The sequence below is a fragment of the Varroa destructor genome, unplaced genomic scaffold (genome assembly GCF_002443255.2).
Source record: "Varroa destructor unplaced genomic scaffold, Vdes_3.0 BEIS01000007.1, whole genome shotgun sequence".
In the NCBI taxonomy this organism is placed as follows: domain Eukaryota; kingdom Metazoa; phylum Arthropoda; class Arachnida; order Mesostigmata; family Varroidae; genus Varroa; species Varroa destructor.
In genome coordinates this window covers 17,760,335-17,783,419 of record NW_019211460.1, presented here as the reverse complement: position 1 = coordinate 17,783,419, position 23,085 = coordinate 17,760,335, and the positions used below count along the sequence as shown (strand labels likewise).

Sequence of the window (23,085 nt, the reverse complement as noted above, 5' to 3'; positions counted from 1 at the left end):
TGACTATCCTACTTTGTCAGTGTCACAGCAATTCAAATATACGCGCGGATTTTTTATCCTGTGATAAGTTCATTCTAACACGGTCTATAAAGATTGTGTTAGGCGCTTGCAAGGTGTCTCGGACAAAGTTCGCGCATCATAACACTGTCCGTTAAATCACCGAGACCTGGCGGTTTTTCCTCAACACATTTTGCGAATGAGCTCTAAACTTTACATGCTACATAACGCATCACATTGCAAGGACTACATACATATTTTTTTCATAAGACTTCTAATATGAACGTTCTGGAATCAAGCAAAGCGGATGATGCCGTATCAACAGGCTACTCTTGGCTTACCTGTGCCACCTTCCGGATTGCGTCCTGAAGTTGGGGCCTTGCGAAGGTGCGATGTTCGAAGCAGCGGCTCCCCGTGACTAGTTATTCTCATCAAGCATGCATTACTGGTTTCGCCATAGCATAGACGTTACTTGTAAACACGCACAGCGGCTAGAGCTAAGCAGTAGTCCTGCTTGAGTTTAGCTGCAGTCCAAGAAACTGCCGGAAGTGGGTCATTATACAGGTAGTTACTCGCTTACTCAGAGATCGTTTCAGGATTTACTGAGAGCAGTGACGCATACTAAGGAATTATTAGGACGTGCGCGAAAGAAGTGGTGGTAATTCAGCTATTGGCAGTGTCACTCAACTTCACTATACTAACTTGAGTTCGGTTCCGTTCCATCGACCCCCTCCATGAAAAGCAGTTTCTGTTGATCAAAAAGAAACGAGGCGACCAAGAAGAAACTAAACACGTTTATGTAAAAAAAAAAACGCGTCTATACGCACTTGTGAGCTGTTAGGAGGGGCTGACTGTGAAGCTACGTCGAAACAACGTAGCGTATCCTATTTTCTCAAAGCCTGCAGTATTCTAGGCATTCAACCCCCGACCACCTCTTCATTGCAGTATCGTTCGACTCGAGCTCACTTGACAACGCAACCTGACAGTTAGCTCGAAGCGTGCATACAGAAATAAGTGTGGATCTCAGCATTCTAGCAAATGAAGACCACCTAGATTAGCCTAAATCAAACGACTGGGCTGTAAAGTACCTTCGCCCCACGTGCTAGGTAAATTCGTTCAGCCGTAGAGGTCGCATAGACGGCAGAGATACCAGTTCTTGCTTGATTTTGACTTGTGATTTGAAAGCCAACCGTTCACGTACGTGGTGCCCGTGACTCTGTCTAGCCAAGGGTAAAAATTATGTCGAAAAAAGGATTTCGACCGACTTGCGATGGTGGAATTGGTGAAGCACCGGACTCGCAATTGTGAGTTTACGGGCTCAATTCTTACTTCGAACTCACAGAGCTTCACAAATAATTTGACTTTTTAGCTGCCGTCTGCCCAGTAGTCACGTTTAAGATACGTAAATATTATTGCACTTCCTGTTCTTAAAATATTAGAATTCAGTCCTCGCTGTGCTACGGGCATTATTGCCCGTATGAGGGTTATTAATGCTGAAAGGTCTTAAAAAAACATTCTGTTGAGGAACCGTATGAATATTTATGAAAACGCTCTGCTGTTAACTGTAACAGTATGTATTTAGCCACGATCAATTAACTCAAAAACGAAAGCAAAAAGGCCAGCAGACAGCCTGGATCTTCCAAATAAACTTTAACCGCTAGGGACCAATAGAAATGTATTAAAGGTTTTGGCCTTCGGCTAAAAATCCCCCTTGAGGAGAAGCTACCGTCATGAACTACTTCAATATAGAACGTAACGTCAAAGATGAAAATAGCCAAAACATCGTGGAACCAATCACGTAACGCTCATATCTGAATGAGGAAGCTGGTATCTGAATCTACGAATAAAAAGGCAGACTGGGACATACAAACGTGCGCTCTGTCTAAATAGTCAGCAAATTTCTGCAGCAGTATACAGAGGAGTGAATTATACTCTCAATACAATACAATTGCGTATTCTCGTCGCAATCGTGGCCTAAACAAAATCGAAACCTCTTCAAATACGAGGATATAAAAGTCATAGGTTTAACACACCTAGCCGTGAGCCCCAGCTCTAAAGAAAAGCGACAGACTAATTAGAATGCAAACCTCCATGTTTCAAAAATTCGAAATAATTAAACGATACAGTAAAAGGAGCGCCTCGACTCTGTCTGTGCGACCTCCGGTTCTTTCTTATTCAATCACAATATCCGTCTTCAAGGTATCTTATCCTTCCATAAAACTGTCGCCTTCCACTGTGTCCGTATTGTTAGAAGCTCCCTTTACTTGAACTCTTCTGCTTGGAAAGCAACCTAGGTAGCTCGTTCAACTCAGGGATACAATTGTTAGTAGATTTAATATTGCGGTTGTTTTTCGCTTCGAGTCGACAGTGCGCTTGTCTTCCGTTATCCTCAACCCACTTTTAAAATGCCATCGTATGCACATTTACGTATCTGTAATTGTGGATAATTAAACTGGGCGTGGCTACGGCGGCTGCACTCCTTCCAGTTTTTACATAGCTACCCGATTAACTCTACCTTCGAACCTAAGGTGATCGACTGCTAACGTCCCACCCATTTGCTGAACGACGTATGTCTGACCGTGCGCGCATCCCTCTGTTCGCTGTTCGTCCTATCTCAAAAAAGGCCTCTCATTCCCCTCTATATTGTTTTGCTCTTCGTAACTAGTTGAGGTACTTGTGCGCAGACGACGCAATATGTCTCGTCTCACGATACCGTCTTATCAATTTTGCTTTATTATCTTCGCTGTTTGGTTCGTTGTCCGGAGCAGACGGCTTTCTATGATGCTTCCACACGACCTCTCCCCTATCTACTAGCGCAACAGCTACAGTTCTCAAGCTCGACTCTGCGTGATTCAATGACGGCAACCCTCGACATTTTGGCCAGATCTAATAACGACAAGACCGCGCAACCAGTCTTTCCGTGCTTAACCTTATAACAGTGCCATCCGTGACCTGAAAACAGGGCAGAGTCTATTAGATTCAGGTCATTTTATTTCATTGCCTTTTCATAATGACGACTTTCATCAGCATCAACAGCAGGTGTCCATATTTAGCTAGCCAAGTCAGCGCTCAGGTACAAGTGGGTGGATGGTTGGGCACAAGAGAATCTTTCCCAAGCCAATTACCCTATCTGAGCCTGTTCAACCTTTTTGACTCTACCCCATCACTGGGTCGTCTTCGTATCGAGGACCCCACCTATGATCTCTTGCAGCCGTAGCCCACTGGGTCTTCCACAGAGCACACGTTCTCCACCCATAACGAACACGAAAATCGCAGGCAGCTAACTGTTGAAGGCAAATATTTCTCCATAGTCATAAGTAAGCCTCGCTAAAATCAGCTAAAAAAAATTTGACCTGCGGTATTCAGGCTAATAGAAACGCTCGCGTACACTTGGACTGGATGGCGTGTATTCGTTTCACCTTTACAACGAGTGTCGTTTTTTGCACATCATTATTATAACGCTATAAACCCTAAATATTAAATGGTCACGTCTGTGCCCGAAATTCGTACGTACTATCTCTACTCATATAAAATATTAAGCCGAAAAAGGTTTATAAGACGTATTTGAAATTTCACAACATTCAGATACGGGTTTCATTAGGTTCGTAAGTAAATACACCCGTACAGGTTTCGACTAAACAACTTATACCTTAGAGGAAATCTCTCTAGGTCAGCCGAACTTAATAAAGAACTGGCTGGGGTGGCTGCTGCGCTTGAAATCGTCGGATCAGTCATCGATTCCGTTAGCCACGACGGAGCTACTAACTCTAAGATGATTATCGGACGGTCATCGATCGTTTTTGCCATCAATTAAGTAGATTCAGTTGTTAGTCGCAATTGCCATACTGTTACAACAATACAAAGACAATGTCAGCATCATAGTACATCATATAACAACATCAGTTCATCATAAGCTTAAATAGTAAACGGACAACGGTTCTGTACGTAAACGCCTCTTGGTAGCATTATCGATGTGCCTATACAGCCATCAATGTACATGCGACTATGCCCGTATGCAGCAGGCCAATGCGCACACAAGATCGTCCCATCAGGCCTATACTACGGCCATACCTTTGTCCTTTTTGTCAAAGAAGAACGAGGCTTTGCCGTGGAAGGAAAGGCGATTATCTATGGGGATTCGCTCTCAATCAAGTGAGACGGCTCGGTTCATTGCTGAGCCATAAATCTCGACGAGGAGAAATTTCCGACGGTTCGTATAGTCTTCAGGCTTACCAACGAGTAAATCTCAAGTTTCTTAAGGCATAGAGGACCGTTAGCGATCTTTACTGCCGCCACAAGGAGCTCTGGCTTGAACTCAGTTCGAGCTCCAAGTTCCGCTCTTTTGAAGCGTAACGTCAGTGCGCGATTGGCGTGAGACACCAATCGTGCGTAGAGAATCTTTGTTTGTTCTGATGTTGGCACACATCTACAACGAGCCGCTTGATACTGCACTTTTAGTAAAAATCTTCGGGAAGTGCAGTGCCAGATGTGGACCATTATCTGGGTTTTTAAACGCACGTAAACTATACGAAGTTCCGATCAGTAACACGTACGTATAATTATGTGAACGGCTACTTCTGCGACACTGGGAGAAACACGCAACATCCAGCAGGATCAAGCAGCTCGCATACGACACCATTTTCTGTTCCTACTTGTTTTTTCATTCATCTCTTAGGATAAACGCCAGAGAGACTATTTGACGGGCCAAACACAGATGATGCTCAAGTGCCTGACCCACTGCGGGACGGATCACTGACGGGCACTAATAGATTAAGCTCGTGCTAATTGTTATAGGGCGAAATGTAGACGTTGAATTCTTATGCTTTATATGTAGGTTTTCACAGTAGTACTAACCCATTAATGCTACTGCTGTTAAATACAGTTAGAAATCAAGTACGGAGCTTGGAAGTGGCGGGGCTACACGAACAAGCTTGAACTCATCAGTTCTGTTTGTGCCAGGACACTCTTTTAAGGTACATTGAAAGCAGTTAAAATTTTATGAAAGTCAGTACGTAACGTTATGTCACATACACTCTATATTGACTCAAGCCTGCCGTTCGCTTGAAGCTAAACAGCAGCTTCCGAGTTTCCAGCCAAGTATATTCTATGTGGAGTCAGTATTGATTGTTGTTACTTGGCGTCCCGTATAAGCCATATTTACATTGGACATATGTGCTCGCTTGCTCCACAAACGTTCTACATAATAGAAATAATTATACTGTGAAATCCCGTTATTGAAACTTACCAGCTTGATATTACTATCACTGGATATTTACGGCAAATACATAAAGCTAATAGATATATTATTATAGTACGATTAAATTCAACAAGAATTGGGTATATTTACGTCAATATATGTAAGCGTTATGTGTATTCAGCTTATATGCAGTATACGGAAATTGCTGAAGCTAGACTGAAATGTTAAAATCCATAGATAAGAAAAAAATAAACATTTCCCCTATATAACTAAATACGGGCTTGGGATGGTAGAATAATTTTAGACGAGGGCGCTTAATAACAATCTCGCTTGCAGGATATGAGGTAGACATCTGTCTTCAGTCGTTATAAAATTGCCTATCATCACTCGTGTGGATAAACACAACCAGCAAATTTTCCTTGCCCGATAGAGAAGTAGAGACGATTTCCTAAGACAAATCGGTATCCGATCATTAGTATGTATGTAACAACAAAAAATGTATTTTGTTCCGTTGAAGTAGCTGCACGAAACAGTCGAACGATATACTACAGGGTGGTTAAGAGGAGCTATACGGGTACTAGCTTGTTTTTTTCCAATTTTAATAAACATTTAAAGGGGCTTTTTACGGTCACTTTGTCTAGATGTTCGTTATTACGAACACACTACAGAGTCTCGAACACATCTCCGAGGGCCTATGATCGACGCTTCCAACTAACAGTACTGTTTAAAAAACACCCATAATGTAATTTTTTGGTGCTCATTTTATTAATAATAAAATATGTTAGAAAAAAACATCGTTGGTTAATGTATTCAAACAGTTGTTCCTTTAAATTAAATAATTACAGATGTTATCATGGATGCTACTGCGATTGTTGATAGTACGTCTACGCGCAAATAGAGTTTTATTAGATCCGCGAAAAATGATCTGCATAAATTCAATTTTTCATTGGCCTTATAGGCACTGGTAAACTTAACAGGGGCCAAAGGACTAGTAAAATCATAGGGTAGTAATCGACGTCTTGAATAATTGGGGAAAAACGGATTAGAAATCCTGAGGATTTCAGCATACGCTACAGATTGATTATTGAATTTCTAGCAATTCATCCGCAAGCCAGAGTAAATATGGAAATTCGTTAGGGGCATAAACAGGAGAAAATGTTATCATTGCCAGTATATATAGTAATCCGCGTATCGAACATGAATAAAACCGGAGATATTTATAGGTTTAGATTAACGATACTCATTTATATAAGAAGTCATATATATCTGTAATGGAAGAAAAACTGTCGCTTATATTAACCAGATCGACAGGTATGAAGGTTTAAATCCGACATAGTCACCAAACTGTGCGGCCCGTCACTCTTTCCGGCACACACAGGTGGCCGATCCATAGCGAAACAATTATTTAAGAATGAGTTAACTCGTTGTACATGCGTATAGAAAAGAGCTCATTGAACAGAACGCCTACCTAAAAGTGAACCCGGAACTAAACGAAGAGAACTGAGTGATGATCTCAGCTCATAATGAGAAAATCGTATTGGCGTCTGACCCTGTACGCTTAGTTATGTATTAATAATATAGGTTCGTTCCCATGTGCATAGACACACTATTACGGTTAAAACTTCATATATATATATATATATATATAACATATATCTTTTCACCTAATTACGCATTTTTTGCGTGGATAGCGTATGACGTTGATGAGACGGTATATGTCCGATATATATACACCGCGTCGTTATCAAGTGTCTTAAAGTAATGACGAATAGTTTGCATTTACACGCCAAGGATATCTTCCACTCCGAAGAGTACACACACATAAGCGCCTGCACATGAACGAACATATATATACACGTAAATGGCTTGGCTGAAATCTTGGGCGATCAAAAGATCGCTTACTGAGCGTCCCGCACACAGTCAAGGTGTCCCCACCACACCAATTTCGAAAGCGTCCATTCTCGGTTGATACCGCGCGTCGGATCTTATATATATGACCTTAATCCCTCGGGGGGTATTGGCTGATAAAGCAAAGCGAGCACATATTGGCGTCGTCGTTTTGGCTGTGGCTCTGATAGGGGCTGCGCTACCGCTGGCCCCCAAAACTACTTGCGACCGAAACATGGCGAAATGGTCGGCGCTTGCAAGAATTGCGTGTGTTGGCCCGCATCAAAGTCGGCCACGCGCGACTCAAAGCCGGGGATGCTCTCCCGCGGCTTGAATGTGATTGCGAGGAGGGTTGAGTTTTTCGGGGTTAACCTCGAAACTCTCCAGACTTTTGAAGGGTCCTTCATCCTAAACACGAGGACGAGTCTAAACCAGCAAGCCGGCAGCTTGGATTCTACAAAAAGGAGCGACCAATAGTTGCTAGGACGATTCCTAAGCCACCCTGAAGGAAAAGTGCGGGTAAGGCGCGTCGAAGATGCGAGGTAACGCTTGAGGATAGAGCGGGGTGTCGTTGGCAAACTCAGCAGTACGATAGCCGGCTGTGTATCGCGAACGATAATTCACTTCTTGACTGTAATCCCACCATGCGCCGGAGAACGACCTCGGCCGCAGCTCGTGACCAACTTTAACGCTCTTCGCTTCTACGAGCCGAGGTGGCAGTTCGTATAACAATGGCAGAAGCAGCAACAGCAGTTGCGACCCAATGAAAACTTGCAGGATCCTCGAAGATCCCTATTTTACATGCTTTTCTTTCTTAGTGGACTGGTTGGCAAAAAACGCTACCAATATGAGTAAAGGTAAGAGATAATTCGACTAGTACTTCGCTAACAATGCAGCTAGTCCTTGAACATTTAACGTTCAAAGATGCTTTGACTATCATTTTTATACTTTTCTCATTTGAAAAACCTTTATTGCCATTCGACAATATCATCACTTTAATGTCTTACGTACTCGCCGCCTTAGCCAAACAAAGTTGTCGCTCAATTCGAATGTTGCAACGATAGCATAGATAATCTCTATAATATGTGTGGTAAGCAAGCGAGTGTATATGTCTCATAAGGCTGCAGGTGTTTTTGAGCGTATTCGTATGCTAACATATAAGAGAATACCTCTCACTCATTCAACATAACGTAAGCGGCAGGTCGCTGGCTAAAAAATTCTGGTAATCATACGAACTTATCCGAAGTCCTTCAAAGACGATATGAATTACGATACAAGTGTGAAGGTCCTGACTGGAGTCAAGATCAGATCCCTCAAACTGATACGATGCTCTCGAAATTATTTCATTAGACTTAACAGTGACAAATCATAGATTCCAGTGCGAGCCTTCCACAGTAATTTCCTATCGATTGATATTAATATTACAATATGACAGATGGGCATAACTCAAATACTCTTACACTGCTTACGTTTCGATAAGCTCACTACAGGGTCTTTCTTTTAATCTAACGGGCTGGCTCGATTAAACCACACCGAAAGTTTTCACCGTTCATTCCTTCCCGATTAAATCCCTTTGGAATCACTTTGGAAAATGCTACTTTAAAACGAGTAGGAATAAACCTTAGGTAACCTAGTGGCGCATAAAGGACTTGCTATGGTACAGAAGTTCTTGAGCTCAGACCATATGAATATTGAGAGCGATAACTGCATAGGCCTAAGAAGCCAATTCCCTCCTTACTCCTTGGAATGAAAGTCGCCGTCTCGATAGGTAGTAATCGACCCGATGCCAGTCATTCCGCCCGATTCGCCCGACTTGCCTGTAATCATTGAAACGCGGCTGAAAAAAAAGGATGAAACATTTTCGGGGTGCTCCTTAAAGGATAGAGACGCAGTGCGCGGATGCTTCCAATCTTGGCTATTGCGTACTCGCACCGCCTGTAGTGAATAGGCCCCAGATCCCAGCGATTATTAGCTAAAGCAATGGTACCGATGATGGTAGAACGCTCAGAGCTTGTGGGTCGCCGTAGTTCAATGTCAGAAGCTGCAGATAGAAAAGCAATGAATGGCAGTAATCGGGTGAGCATCTAAATCGTGATCGAGCTACGCAAGGAATCCTGATTGATGAGAATGGCTCAGCTTCAAGCGAAGATGCGCGCAGCTTAGGCACTTACCTCGTATCGGCTGCCGCTTGTCACGATCCCTCCCTCAGCTCCTTTTTAGATTTCAAACTTATTTCCTGTGAATCTGTAATATCATACAGCGACAACGGCAACAACAATAACCTACTTGGTTCACAATAGCGGGAAGGGTATCACCTTAACGCACTTGTTCCCAGACACCTGCATTATTTATCATGACGCCGATATTAAGGCGTGATTCATTTGATTGCGTAATCAATATTTAGAGCGGCTTAGCGGTTATGCATTGCTGATTTTTTTTGGGGCGCTGCACGGGAAATATAGGGTATAGCTCAGGCGGGAAGAGGACCCAGAGGTGACATGGCATTAAGCAGTATGACCGTCTATAAGCCATGTATAAGCAGGAAATGAGCACTTTAAATCTGAGCTATATGTATGCAAGATAGTGGGAAAAAATAGGGAAGAACTATTCAACTAGAACGAGAGAATGGCTGTATAGGGTAGTTTATCATCCTTGAAACGATCTATCGACGAGTAAAAGATCGAACACTCGCAAGAACTCTGCTGGAATATTTATCACATGACAAACCTTCCCATGTTGATCATATGGTCGTTCGGCCATATGATCATGGGAAGGACAACACGGGAAACTATGGAACGATCGCTAAACAATAGCATATCGTTCGAATTATATGCGTAGACTGTGAAGAAGGAATAATCAGACGTTACTATACACGCGTTGAGGCAGAGAGCGTTCTACACCCTTGACTGATGTCACACTACTTCGTCTGGTGTTGAAGATGCTAGAAGATGGTGAAGAAGAACTAATTAGATGAGAACGAGATCATACTTCCAGACCTGACAAAAACTTAAATCAGGACCGACAGCATCTTAAACGACATGGAAGAAACCTTCTTAAAAGTGATCCTTGTAAAGGATTTCATATTTGGCTTGTATTTGGGCCTAAATAGATGGACTAGTGTGCAACATTCTCCAATAAAGGTGCGCCCATGAAGACTTCATTTAATCTTTATGGGCGCTTTTTTTTTGCTTTCAAAAACTCGAAAGAAGCATGGAGAAGGGATGCGGGGAAAATGGCAGCTGGCAAGTAAACACCTGTCGGTTTCGAATCGGATGTGTTTCGCTTACACGCACGAGGCTATTATTTTTGTTTGAAATGCCATAGGGTTTTTGATTATATGCCTCTGTACGCAATGACTCACGCTTTTGTAATCGCCAGCACGCTAGGCGCTAAATCGCTCATTCGAGTCAGGCCAGAAAAGCCTACCTGTTCCGAAAGTTGTCCGGTATCGGATCAATTAACCTATGAAGCATGACAAAACTACGTATTTCATTTCAATAGGTCTTCATTAACCAACCATGCCGTATGGCTGTACCATACGTTTGCCTCGCTGTTAAAACTATACGGGATCGGACTAGATCAGATAGTTCGAGCTTTGCCTACACGAGACGAAAGGGCATTCCCTAAGCACGATTTGCTGGAATATCAAGATTTTCCACTATCACGAAACGTCTTTAGTAGATACTGAATTACTTAACATATTACTTAGAAGAAAGGAATACAACTTATTGTCCTGCTACTGTTAGGTAACTGTGGGTTGATCAAAAAAATGGAACTGCAAGCTAAGAAAGCTGTTGTTTTGATTTCCTTGAACACGTTCCGTGTTATGTAACTTGTCTTCACTGAGAAACACATATCTGTCCGACGATTCAGGTCCGTAATTAATAACCGAAAAAGCGTAGATTACGTAAGATATTTCGTGCCTCTACTGTATCACATCGTTGAAATTGAATGACGTGGGCCAGTTGCTTATTGAAAAGAAAAAAAAAACCATTAGAAGTAATTTCAGTTTAATCAGTGAAGCTCATTAATATATGACTGCCAGTAACTAACAGAGCTCCTATATGGCCCTCTTAGTGTATGAAATTGATTCATCTAGAATACCGGTTCGATTTAACCTTTAGCCTGTGCAGAGTTATTCAGCTCTCAATTGGAGAGATCCTAATTTGAGCTACGCAGACTTTACTTTGCTATCTAATTCGATAAGTTAAAACGAACACGTTATGTGGGCATCAGAAAAGCTCTGAGGCAAAGAAACCGGAAGCTCGAGTTAAAAAGTGGTCGTTTGGTTAAGTGCTTTGAAATTTAACTAACAATATTTTTTACTCTCCATTTTGAGCGGGGTTTGTATATTCCGAGTTTTCCAAGTCGATTTCCGGAATTTCGCGGACGATTTATCAGTTTGCGCTGTTTATGGACGTTATTCATCCAGCGTTCTTCTACAGCCCTTCTTTTGTGTACATTCAGAAGTTGTGCTATGAACACACATCTTTACTTCAGATTATTAGAATCGCTCGTATAAAACACAAGATATAGTAGAAAAATTAGTTCCTTCGTGATCATCATCATTGGCAAAAAGGAGCTTAAGTCCAAGAGAAATGAAATTTACAATGTCTTTAGTGACCTGAATGAAGAGAAGAAGCAGGTGTGATAAGAAGATATATTTAACTGGCCGTTAAACGAAAAGTTCGCATTAACGAGATGCATCTGTGCGGCAGGAACAAATCGATTGTGTTTCTTCTGACGAAAAGCATCCTTTTTATCTAAGTCAAGCCATCTATTAGCCTCTAGCGTTATAGAAACGTTGGACGTTTTTGTATTTTGAAGCTGAACTAACTCGCCCTCTCTGAGTCGTTGCAGTAATGGTTCAAGTTAAAAGGACAGCAATCCTTTCGTTCGAAAAACCTTTTAAACGAATTATGCCTTCAAACGTTCTCCCAAGCGCCTTTCCGATATCACCACTCGGTAAACTACTCCATTCTGCCGAACGTAGTTTCTGCAGTGAACAGAACGTTTCTGTCCGCACTTGTGAGGTTAATCAACGTCATCCACTGGGCAAGGCCCAGCTGTGAAAGGACAGTTAATTTGCTCGTTCGCTCCGCGTGAGCCTTTTCGACCGAAGTCCGTTTATCAGCAAGATTAATAAGCCTCTGCCTTTGTTAGGTTAACGAGACGGATTTTCGTATAAGATCGTTTTCCGTCACGGACACTTACGCTTCTTGTGATTCATGTAGGCCTGAGTAGAAAACCGAAGCAGAAAAATTGAAGGTGAGTAATATATCTTGAGGCGTCGACAATGTATGGGATGCATTGCAGTGCTACAAATCCATATACGAAATGATGCAACAATATAAATGTTTCCTATAATAGGACCACGTCGAAAACAACAGTAGGAACAAACATGTCAAATTTCTAACGGTGTGTCGGACACGTTCCTTACTCTGAATTAACATGTATTGGCTGCGCATACTCCACTGATCGTGTTGCGGTTAAGCACGACACATATTTGCGCATGGAAGTTGCAAAAAAATGCCTTTTTTTTTTTGTACTTTTCAAACATTATGAAAATCAAAATAATCCATTTTTCGTTGACTAACTTGCAATGAATGGTACTACAATCTATTGTAGATTATGAAAGGTTCAATAATAAATAACCAGACGCATAGAAACGTATACACCCATGCGGAATACTAAGCAACCGAATGTTAGGTGCCATCCTTCTTCATTCCTTTTTCCAGAATTTTGTTTTAAATCAGAGAACAAGTCAGAGAAATATCTTAGAGGTGGGCCTTGAAGCGGATGAAACAGTTATTTGTATTACATCACTATTATCTTGGACGATATTATCTAATTGAGGCTTGATTTGTGTTTGTGATTATTTGTTTTTTCATTTTATTTTAAAACAAACGTTAATGTATATTCATATATAAATAAAAACTAATTATAAAGAATTTCGTCTTCGAAACCGACCGATCGAAGACCACTGAGTCCTGCTTAATCGCCCGTATGGATGTATGTGCAACTTTTTCAGCGACGACTATTCGTTCGCTTATAAGTACGTCGCTTTTTGATAGTTTTCACACATTTTTCGCGACGCTTCGAATCATTAGCAGTTGTAAGAACAACTATACGCTTGGTCCTTTGATTAAGTGAGATTAATAATCAAAAACAGAAACATCAGACTAGACGAGGCTTTTCAATTTCCTCGTTTTTCTATTGCTGCCCCCATATCATTATTCCATACCTTGCAACACCGCATAACGTCCTCAGACCTGCTTGCTTTCCTCCATTTAACATTCGTTTTGTGTTGTCGACACAGACTGGCAAAGTTGAGCTACTCCTGTCAAAGTTAAAGAATGACGAAGTGGCTCAAGGCGACGAGCTGCTGTATAACCAATGTAGGGCACCGCCCCCGCAGATGTTTCTAATACTGCAGGGCTGTTCATTATCTTAAACTCAATTTATTAGAGAAAGAGGCGGAACAGGATGGTTCTAGGTGGCTTTTTTAGGCTTTCGTGATTTGGTCCAACGGTGGGAAGCTAGCCCATAACTGAATATACCTTCACTGTTTGGGGCAACGTTACAATATGATGAACTGGCCCGCCGGTCGTCAGGTAGTTGAGAATACAGCACATGATGTTGCGAAACAGCTACCACCAAGCCCAAATTAAACAGACGGAGAAACCCAGATTCTTTATTATTCTTATCTCGTTCTTGCTCTCCTCTACTTCTCAACTACACTGGGCAGATATGTGGGTCGGTTAAGATGGACGCGGATCGGTCATTGGCCAGAGACGGTAGCAAGATGGGCATCCTAAGAGATCGCGCCTCACGGTCAAATTAAGGTCTGACAGATAAATCGGAGTTGATCAAAGAGTTCTTGGACAATTGTTGCTCGTCAAACAATTGGTCCAAAAACTTTTATTATATATGAAATCTAAAGAGGTGAATATTTTACGAAGCGATCTGAATGGCCAGCTGAATTCTAAAGAAGAGAGCCTTTTTTTTTGCTTACTTCTAGTGGAAGCAGTTTCTAGTTAGTTCGGAAGGAAAATCCAGAAATCCATCATCGCACGTAGGCGCAAAAAATAATTCTAATTCATAAAGCGTTCACAGAGTAAAACCACGTGCAAATATATTTTGAGCTTAAATAGTTAATTCATCTGCAACTGGCGAGAACTTAACGGCAACACTTTTCGCTGACAAGGCTTGTCATAAAAAGAAGCTGTGGGTTGCGAAGCTGAATTTATCATCGACGCCGTTAACTTTTCCCCATATGAATTCGGGCCATATTAAAGAAGCTGACTTAATACAAAATGCATGTACTTCTGCTGTTAAAAGTGTTACGAAAGACCAATTATAAAACTGCTTAACATGTCGCTGTCTTCAACGTGCCCAGTGACTAAAATGTTAAAATCAACAAGTGGATGTATTGCGACCCTCCAACAAAAGCCAATCTATAAATCTCAAATAGAGAGTTATTGCATATGAGATATTGAACCGCAGAAATTGACTGTCTTTGTAGATCTCATCATTATAGATCAGAGGATTGCTCACAAAATAGACAATTTTTGGTGTTATCTTCTATCAAAAACGGACCTTTACGACCAAAGGATCCCTTACACCCGTACTGGATCCACCAAGCTTTTCCATAATCGTCAAGTTGATAACAGGTTTGCCTGCGGCATTTAGCGGTAACAGACAACCACGTAGGTACCCGATCGCAGATGACTGCACTGCGGCGCCCGTGAAGAGGAGCAGGGGTTAAAACGGGGACCAAGAAACTGGGAGTGAAGGGGCAGCCAAGGGCATCATCTGCTCTTGTTGCCTTGCCGTTCAAACTCTGCGTCGCTTCCATCTACCACGAGGGAACTTCTACTTGCAACAATATTCCTGTCTATCAACAGTCATTCAAGATGGCTTCTGTTGGAACAAACAACAACAGAACGGGAGACCGTTGGACTTCGCTGGGCGCGACTGTTCATTAAGGTCCGTTTTGCATAAAAATGTCGCACACAGTCAATAGTATACAACATAGTATAAACAGGCGCACATATTGACACAAATACGGACCAAATATGCACCGTACAAACAGATGGGCCCTGAGTCCAATGCGTGTTCATTTAGTGGTTTTTCCTGCTTCTGAAATATCGGAAATCTTTACTTTATCCCATTTTGCTTCGGATCTATTACGGCACAGGGTCGTGTAGTCAGAGGGCTTTTGGCAACACTGAGACATATGAGGAATAGATAAACGAAAAACCAGGTAAAAGGGGAAGCATGGGAAATATATATAAATAGCACCGAATTACAACAATAAAAAACAGATTTATTTTAAAAATTGTATTGAGATAATAACATCCATAATGTTTAGTAATATAATTGCAGCTAGTTTAAGTGTAACCGAAAAGATCCCTGAACAGACGTGCGATTGACTCTACCTACTCAAACTCAAATGGGTCGGTAGAGAACATAAGTTGAATGCTCGACGGCGTAGTAGGTTCCGTAACGGCCGTAAGAAACCCTCCGGTAATTACTTCTGGAAACTTCCATGTTTTCGGGTCGCCACTTCTTCAGCCCATAGTACGATTAAATGAGACGCTGGGCCAGGAGTAACCTAGAAAAAGGAATAAAAATAACAACTCTAATGCTCAAACATACTAAACAGACTATGTTGCCAATACAACACAATACGGGTTTGCCCGTATTAGCTTCAAACCGTGAAGCAAGATACTTTAACATTTCTAGTAGTTTTTTAAACATGCGAAATTTAATTTCTATAAATAGTAGGTGGGGGTCCATGGTCAACCGCTTAAACAAGGAATCACACTAGTCTGCTAATCCAGTCTCAACATTATTTTGCCCCCAAGACAAACGAGCTTTGGCTGTGACCCTTCGAACTGAGTAACACGTTTTAAAGGTAAGATCTGTCTAGCTGAAAGACGCTATTTTTTACAGAAAATTTGACTTACCTCTGGTCATTTATTCGGTCTTATAAGACCGAAATTAGCGTCTTGGTATCTCATCCACGTGCGATATTCGCAGCGCGTTACTTGAAGGCAAGATCGAACCAGTGAAATGTTACCTGATGCATGCAGAATAAAGTCCAAAGTTCTACCTTTTGCGTCGCTGTTGAAGGTAGGATAATTATAAAACATACCTAAGTATATTTTTCTAGTAAAAAGGCAATCGTTATATTCAGGTACCACCTATAGTTGTAGATATAATGACCAGACTCTCCAAATTAAATTAAGTGCATCTGCGCTTGAATCCTGAAATTAATATTTAACAAAAAAAAAATTATAACTTATTGTCTACTGTATATAAAAAGGTGCCAACGGCTCAAACGTTGTTGATACACACGAATTTTTGTTGAAATAACTCCAGTTGCTGAAGCGCGCAGGAACTCTAAGGAAGCTCAAACAGGCTATCTCAATAAAAGGCTTAAAAAGAGCAGTCTATAAACTGAATATCGAGCATCACTGAAACCACCAGCATCCGTAGCTTTAAATACCAAGTTCTGTACACAATAGGCACTTTCGGACTCTCATTTTAGGTCCTGCGTTTCTGTAGCGCATCGGTATTCAAAATGCGGATGGCATCGAATGCCGTAGCAGACTTCAGGGTTAAGGACATTTCGAGCTGTCCGCCTATGACAAATTACCTGGGAACAATAATTGAAATATTCTGAAATCTGATAACTCTCACCAAAGCTGCAGGAAGACTTTTCTACCCGAGAACTCAAATTGTTAGAAGATTGAAGTCCTTTGCGGCTGTGCGAACGCTTCGACAATCGTTATTTTCTCGACAAAAACGATACTAAATTGCTGCTTATCCACCTGTGTGCTGAAGAAAGCAGGCCCTCAGAGAAGGAAACCAAGGCGACCAAATTCAAAACAATATAGTTAGAAACAACTGAAGTCGTGGCGGAAGCTAGAACTACTGGTTGATTATAGTGGGTGCTATTATTGTTGCCGTGTATTATTACCGTCATTCATAATCGAAGTAGCAGTCCGCAGTTGGACTTCCCTTGATTTACATAAAACAAAATCAAAACGTAATAACAGGGTACACAGCGCAGGAACTCATTCTCTGCTTCGTGCAGGATGAAGGACAAGGAGAATTTTGAGTTTCCGTTAAAATCACGAATGCTATCTGCAGACAGCTCAGCAGCTGACAAGGCTCCGGTGGAGAAGAGACCGCGACTCTCAGCTGAATCGACTTTTCGAATGGAAGAGAAACTAACCGTTTTGAGTCGCGCGACAATAGAAACGCCAAAGTCAGAACTTCCCGCCCCGCGGATGTCACAAGCGAATAGTACCTATGATACCATTGACCATTTCGACGACTGGAGACGCCCCCTGATCAATGCACTGTGCGAAACTGCCACTAGCGCATGCGGAAAACGTCGGGTTGACGTTTTACTCAATCTGTTTTTCGGTACCCGGGAGCTGGCAGAGTTGGTGGATTTTGTCAATGATTTTGTCGACGAAAACCCATGGCAGGTGGTCGATCGGCTTACGGAGTTCGTAAGCAGTGTCGATAACCAGAACGGATGGACTATTGCTTACGGGAATTTCGCAGCATATAGTGTGCAAGCAGGTGACGTCGTGTTCATCGCTCGCTGCATGTGTACTAGGGCCGGACTTCGGTGGCTATGCGTTGTTCGAGGAACGTGGCGATGTGGCAAGGTCGCCCCCAGCCATCCAGGAAGTGCGCAGCTTCAACTGAAGGCCGCAAAGAAAGCCGGTCCCCTCGAAGCTCCTCGGGCATTGGGAATGCTTGAACGGATTTTGCAGCGCCGCGTGATTAGCTCAGCGATCAAAGTCTGTGAAGATGTCAGGAAGTTTTTGCACCGGCAGGCTGAGTGCGAAAGAACGTCGAGATGGCTCGTATTGGCTGGCAGAAATTTTTCGGTGGACGCAGATCATAAGCACGAAAATTCGGCAGTCACCTTTTTTGGGGTTGTGAATGGCCTCTATCTACTGGTTGTCAAAACTGCTTGAGTAATAAGGCCTATCAAACCAGCCTGAGAATTGAAAAGTTCGTTTGTTGACAATTTGATCATATTGGCTGTGATATTTATATTAGAAAAAATTTTGCTGTACAGGAGTATTTCCAACATCGATGATTGCAGCATATATGAATGGACTGAATGCCGCGGAAAATATTGGCTTGGAGACGTTTTAGCGCCAACAAAAAAACCTCGCCGACTAACTAATCGGTTTACTGATTTTCGAAAATGGGATAGGACAATTCGTCCTTCGAAGGGACTCTAGATCGAGGCTGGGTTTAAATGCTATCTAGTGCACCTTACGCAGATGGCAGCGAAATCTCAGGTCTCTACCGTGACGCAGATGCGTTACTTAGTGAGAGGGTAGAACCCGATCCTAATATGGAGGAACAGCTTTCAGCACACTGTCACTGATTCTTTTTTAGAATGACTTTAGCCGGGAACATCGGCAAACAGTTTTTTTTCAGATCTAAATAACTTTAGCTCAATATTCAGCGTCTCAGAGCGACGCAAACCTCCTCTGAATGGCGGGCGTGCCTTGAGCGTGTAAGCACCGCTGTAAAATACCTCTACTGGACACCTATTGAAAGTCGTATCAGCAGTTGTAAGCTCCATGGGTTATAATAGCGAAAAGGTTTACGGGATTGGAGACAAGGAGCTGCCGTGGCACAGAAAGCGTTTAGTTGGCAAGTACGCGGCAGCTAGGGTGCGTATTTTTCGTTTGCTCACTATTAGTCTGATTTGATTAGGTTTAGAAAATTCATGGATAGAAAATACCGAAAGAAATCATTGCACTGATTGGTCCTCTAGAAGCTGCGCCGTTACGAAGCTCTTGGACAATATCGAATCTTATTCGGCAATTATCTCAACTAGCGTGCGACAAATTCCGAGGTAACAAAGTCTTTCGAAATTTGCACAGCGATACAAAACAGACCTTAGAAAAACTGTTTTCGTTCCAAAGGAACGTTCTTCGTCAAAGGAAAGGCAAGAAATGTGTTGTTCATCTGAAGAATCAGTGACATAGGTCAAGACACCATTTTTGACAATTTTAGATTTAGAAGACCTCAAACAAACGTCCGAGGTGTACTGCACCGATCAAAGTAGCACGCAGTGTCATATCTTCATCATATTTAGCTATAAGTTCTGACACTAGGTAATTAAACCTTCAAAATGGGTAAAGCTTTTGGAGAATCACTTAAAATCTAACGCCTAAAAAAAAAAATGAGAATTGTCATTTTTCCCAGCAAGTTTTGCGAGCTCGTAAAAGTGAAGGTTGCAATTTAAAAAAAGCTAACTTACCCTCAACAAAACCACTGAACGTTAAGTTTGTTGGTATTAGACTTTTCGTGGCATTAAAAAATATTGATGTCCTTCCTTTCTGCTCGTATACAGTTGCTATATAGCGTTTCGGAGTTTACATATAAATGACAATTTATTCACTGGAAACGGCAGAGACAATACATTTCGTTTTTTGAATCTTGCATAAACAGAATTTCTACTCCATCTTTTCTAGGTACATTCGGCATATGTAGATCTCTTATAAAGCTTGAGAGACATTAAGGCAAGGATGAGCGTCCAGATTTAGCAAACGAGCAGCTCCTATCGAACTGCATTTAGCGTCGCTAAAAGAATCAAGTGACTTAAATTTTGTATACATATGTGTCTATATATATATATATATATATATATATATATAATTACGCGGATTAGTCCTTTGCGAATAGCTGATATCAACTTCAGTATAACGAATTGACTCATGTCCTAGTTTTCCTTGTACGAATTTTTAAGGATTGATGAAAGTTGGACTTTCGTTAGTATTTCCGAAAACCGAAAATTTTAGCTGGAACCTCTCATACAGGTGCATTAAAGCGAGTCCATAATAATAAACGGATTAAGCTTCAGAAATAAAGTTGTACTGCCTCTGTGTCCTACACCCCATCTGGAGTCGTGTAATAGAAAGGAAAATATCCTGTTATTATTATTATCCTGTTATTGTGAAACCTACATGATACTGGTTATCATCGATGTAGTTACCGCGACAGCACTCCCAGTTAAACTTTAATAATAGGTCCTATTTTAAGTTCGCTACTTTCAAATGACTGCGAAGTGATAGGTTGAACACACTGTCGAATTCCGTATCGCGTTCGCATCGTCACGCTGATATTATTGCGGATATCAGACGTACGCAAAGGACTTCAGCGTTAAAGTTGACAGGCTTCACTATTTAAAGGAAGTTATAAAAATTAACTACTTACCCCAGAAGAAAAGGGTGGTCGTGATACTCGACAACGGATAAGTCAGCAGTTTCTAGAATATACGTAGTTTCGTCTAAACGGAGAAGTTGCTACAGAAGCTTATCGGAGACTTTACATAGATTCCAATGGTTGTGAGGCATCGTGGCCACAGTCTCTGTAATGCCAACGGGCTTTTGTCAGATGTACCTAATCTTCCAACTTGATTTGCCAACTAGGTACTCTTCGAAACAAAAGTAATTCGTTTTACAAGGGTACAAGCCGTAAGCATCGGATCCGGTTTCCCAGCGCTAATATTACGATGGATTTTTTGTAGCAATGTGATTTATCGTTGTTTTTTTTTTTTTACTAGTAATATAGTTCCGTTATAGATGAATGGGTTCAAGATTGAATCCAGTCGAAGATCCGCCAACCAAGTATTTGTGAAGAAATAAGCGGAGGTCGACGAGTCATCTTTGAAAAGCGCGTAAGAGTCGTTTTTATCAACGAAGTAGAACGGGTAACATTCCGCTACTCCTTCTATGCCCAGATACTTCATCTAAAAGCCTAAGCCATGTTCGATTGGTGATGAGACAAAAAGGAAGTGCGAAAACGAGCGGCCGCTCTTCTGCCTCCTTACAGGTAACCGTAGGTGAATCTAATAGACAGCCTCTTAACGCTGCTACGATGCTTTATTTAAAGCATTGTTTTTTTATAACAGTTCTCATAACGATAGTCAACGACGTAATTATTTATATTCACATTCTGTAGCCATTCGAGCTAGAGTAGTAGTGGTCACGTAGCTGTTGTAAACCACCCTGTTTTCGAACAAAGAAGGCAGTTGAGCTTAAAATGTCCCTCAGGGCAGAGATCCATGGCATGCTTCACTTTGTTTGTAACATCTGTTTGTTGGTCATTTTGTAAACATGTTCTAATTCCGTTGGGACATACATTCGTTAACAGGATCCGAACCTTATACGTCGTGTACCGGGCAGCTCCGTAACGAATCAAATAGAAATCATCGCGTTAAACTGTCCAGATTTCCACTATCGCCGAAACTGTGACCACGTGGGAGCCTTGGGTCCCCCGAACACCCATTACTCTAGCTGGATACTAAAACAAACCTTAGCTATGAAAACGTAAGCAGTATTTGACATATGACTTGAAGCACAACTTCTTCTCAAGAATATCGTGAATCTTGCCAAGATTTTAGAAGTCAGCGTTCCTTTAATAGATCCCTTTGATACATCAAATCGGGCAGCCGTAATACCGACTTGTGGTCGTTCCAATCGCGCTTTCGGTTTCCTAGCGGTGTTTCGTGCGGGACCTACCTGAAACTCTTGTAGGCTTCTGATTCAGGTAGGAAGAGTTCTTGCTTAGGACGAGATCAGCCAAATGTTCTTCGTATAACTCTCTTTCATTGTGGATGTTTCTATTATCGTTACTACTAAATAAAGAATTTTTGTTTAAACACCCTAAAGCGTTTTTTTTCTTTTAACTTGAAGTTATATTTTTTTAGTCTTTTGTAGCGTCCTCGGCAAGTTGACAGGGTATCTCCGAGATATTCGTAACGTGGACACCTCACAAATTGTTGCTACAATGTTTTCCAGGATCAGAATATGCCCGCGCCCAGAAGCCAGCTGCCGTTGACGAGGACCAAAGTGCATATTTCAAATGAATCTAGGCTTCCCTTTGCGGCAACTGGCGTTACGACTCATGTGTTATAATGTATTTAAACGCCTTCGCGCGAAAAGCGTTTAGTTCTCTGAAAAGAGCTAATATGTTAATCATTGTGCATGGAGTTAAGCTATCAGCCTGCCTTCAACGGAAACTATTAGCTGGTCCGGAACCATTTACAGGATCAAAGTATTTGAATAACGTTTATGTTACCAGCCATTAGCATGTAAACTTCCGTAAATATTTAGATTAGTTCGTTGCTTTTCTACGACTACTAGTATCTGTGATCTTATGAACGGAAATTGGTAGCTCTGATCATTGAGACTTTTGAGCAGAATAAAGCTTCGACCGTGCTCACCTTGTAGGCTCGACAGAAGATTTCTCAAGAAATTTGTTATGAAACTGCAAGGAGAACACCGAAGATGAAACAGGTAAACAACCTTATTAGTACAGGACAGAACAGAACTTTAGTTCCTTTTGAGCCAAGTGCAGGACGAACTGATACGCATGCGTCGTACTCCAGTGACAATTGTTCGGACGGGAAAGCTGTGGTTACCGCAAAAGGAATACGCGTCAGTCAATCTGTCCGCCAGAGGAGGGTCAAACGGGAAAGTGGGGTCAACTTCCAACGGCAGGAGCGATCAAATTCGATCATCTCCAATTCCTGAAGAGCTTATGGTTGTATAGCATGACGGCAACCTCCACAAATATTATTATTCAAAGGTAACAGACGACCTCATCCCTGTGTTTCACGGCTCGGATTAATAAAAAAAAAAACGAACCTTCGATCGAGATTAAGCCAATGAGACTCATCAGAACCCAGCTGTCAAAAAGCTTCCGGAACGGAAAGCATCTAACATATATCGAAGTAGAATTATGTTACCTTACATACGTCAAGTTTGTTAAATATTTCCAGGTAACCTAATACACCAAACTCAGCAACAGCTCGTATTTACAAGTTTTATTGTTGAACTATTTTATTATAAAAGTAACTTGCGCTATTAATTATTTTCCATATCAATACTCTGACATATACCCTATGTCGTGTAAAAAAGCCTGTCCGTACAGCGCGTTCGAAAGTT

General features: G+C 41.6%; 2 long non-coding RNA genes across 5 annotated transcripts in view; one reads left to right on the top strand and one right to left on the bottom strand.

The window, feature by feature from the left end:
• The window catches only part of LOC147754402 (uncharacterized), a 37,381-nt gene extending 14,719 nt beyond the window's left edge, over nucleotides 1-22,662 (top strand). Inside the window, exons 4-6 of one of the 3 annotated variants that reach the window (XR_015317351.1) lie at nucleotides 20,700-20,968; nucleotides 21,290-21,685; nucleotides 21,937-22,662. This is a non-coding gene — a long non-coding RNA (uncharacterized LOC147754402). Of the gene's footprint in view, nucleotides 1-20,699; nucleotides 20,969-21,289; nucleotides 21,791-21,936 lie in introns of those variants that run through there. The other 2 variants (XR_015317352.1, XR_015317350.1) reach the window with 2 other exon arrangements.
• On the bottom strand, nucleotides 8,936-16,869 carry LOC111253846 (uncharacterized). Of its 2 annotated transcripts, none has more exons than XR_015317354.1 (5): nucleotides 16,445-16,581; nucleotides 16,054-16,166; nucleotides 15,527-15,698; nucleotides 9,253-9,325; nucleotides 8,936-9,122 (listed from the first exon to the last, which is right to left on the bottom strand). It is a non-coding gene; the product is annotated as an uncharacterized LOC111253846 (long non-coding RNA). The 2 variants fall into 2 exon arrangements; XR_015317353.1 differs by lacking the exon at nucleotides 16,445-16,581 and adding an exon at nucleotides 16,790-16,869 and having other exon boundaries at nucleotides 9,013-9,122; nucleotides 16,054-16,353.
• Nucleotides 22,663-23,085: the final 423 nt, after the last annotated feature.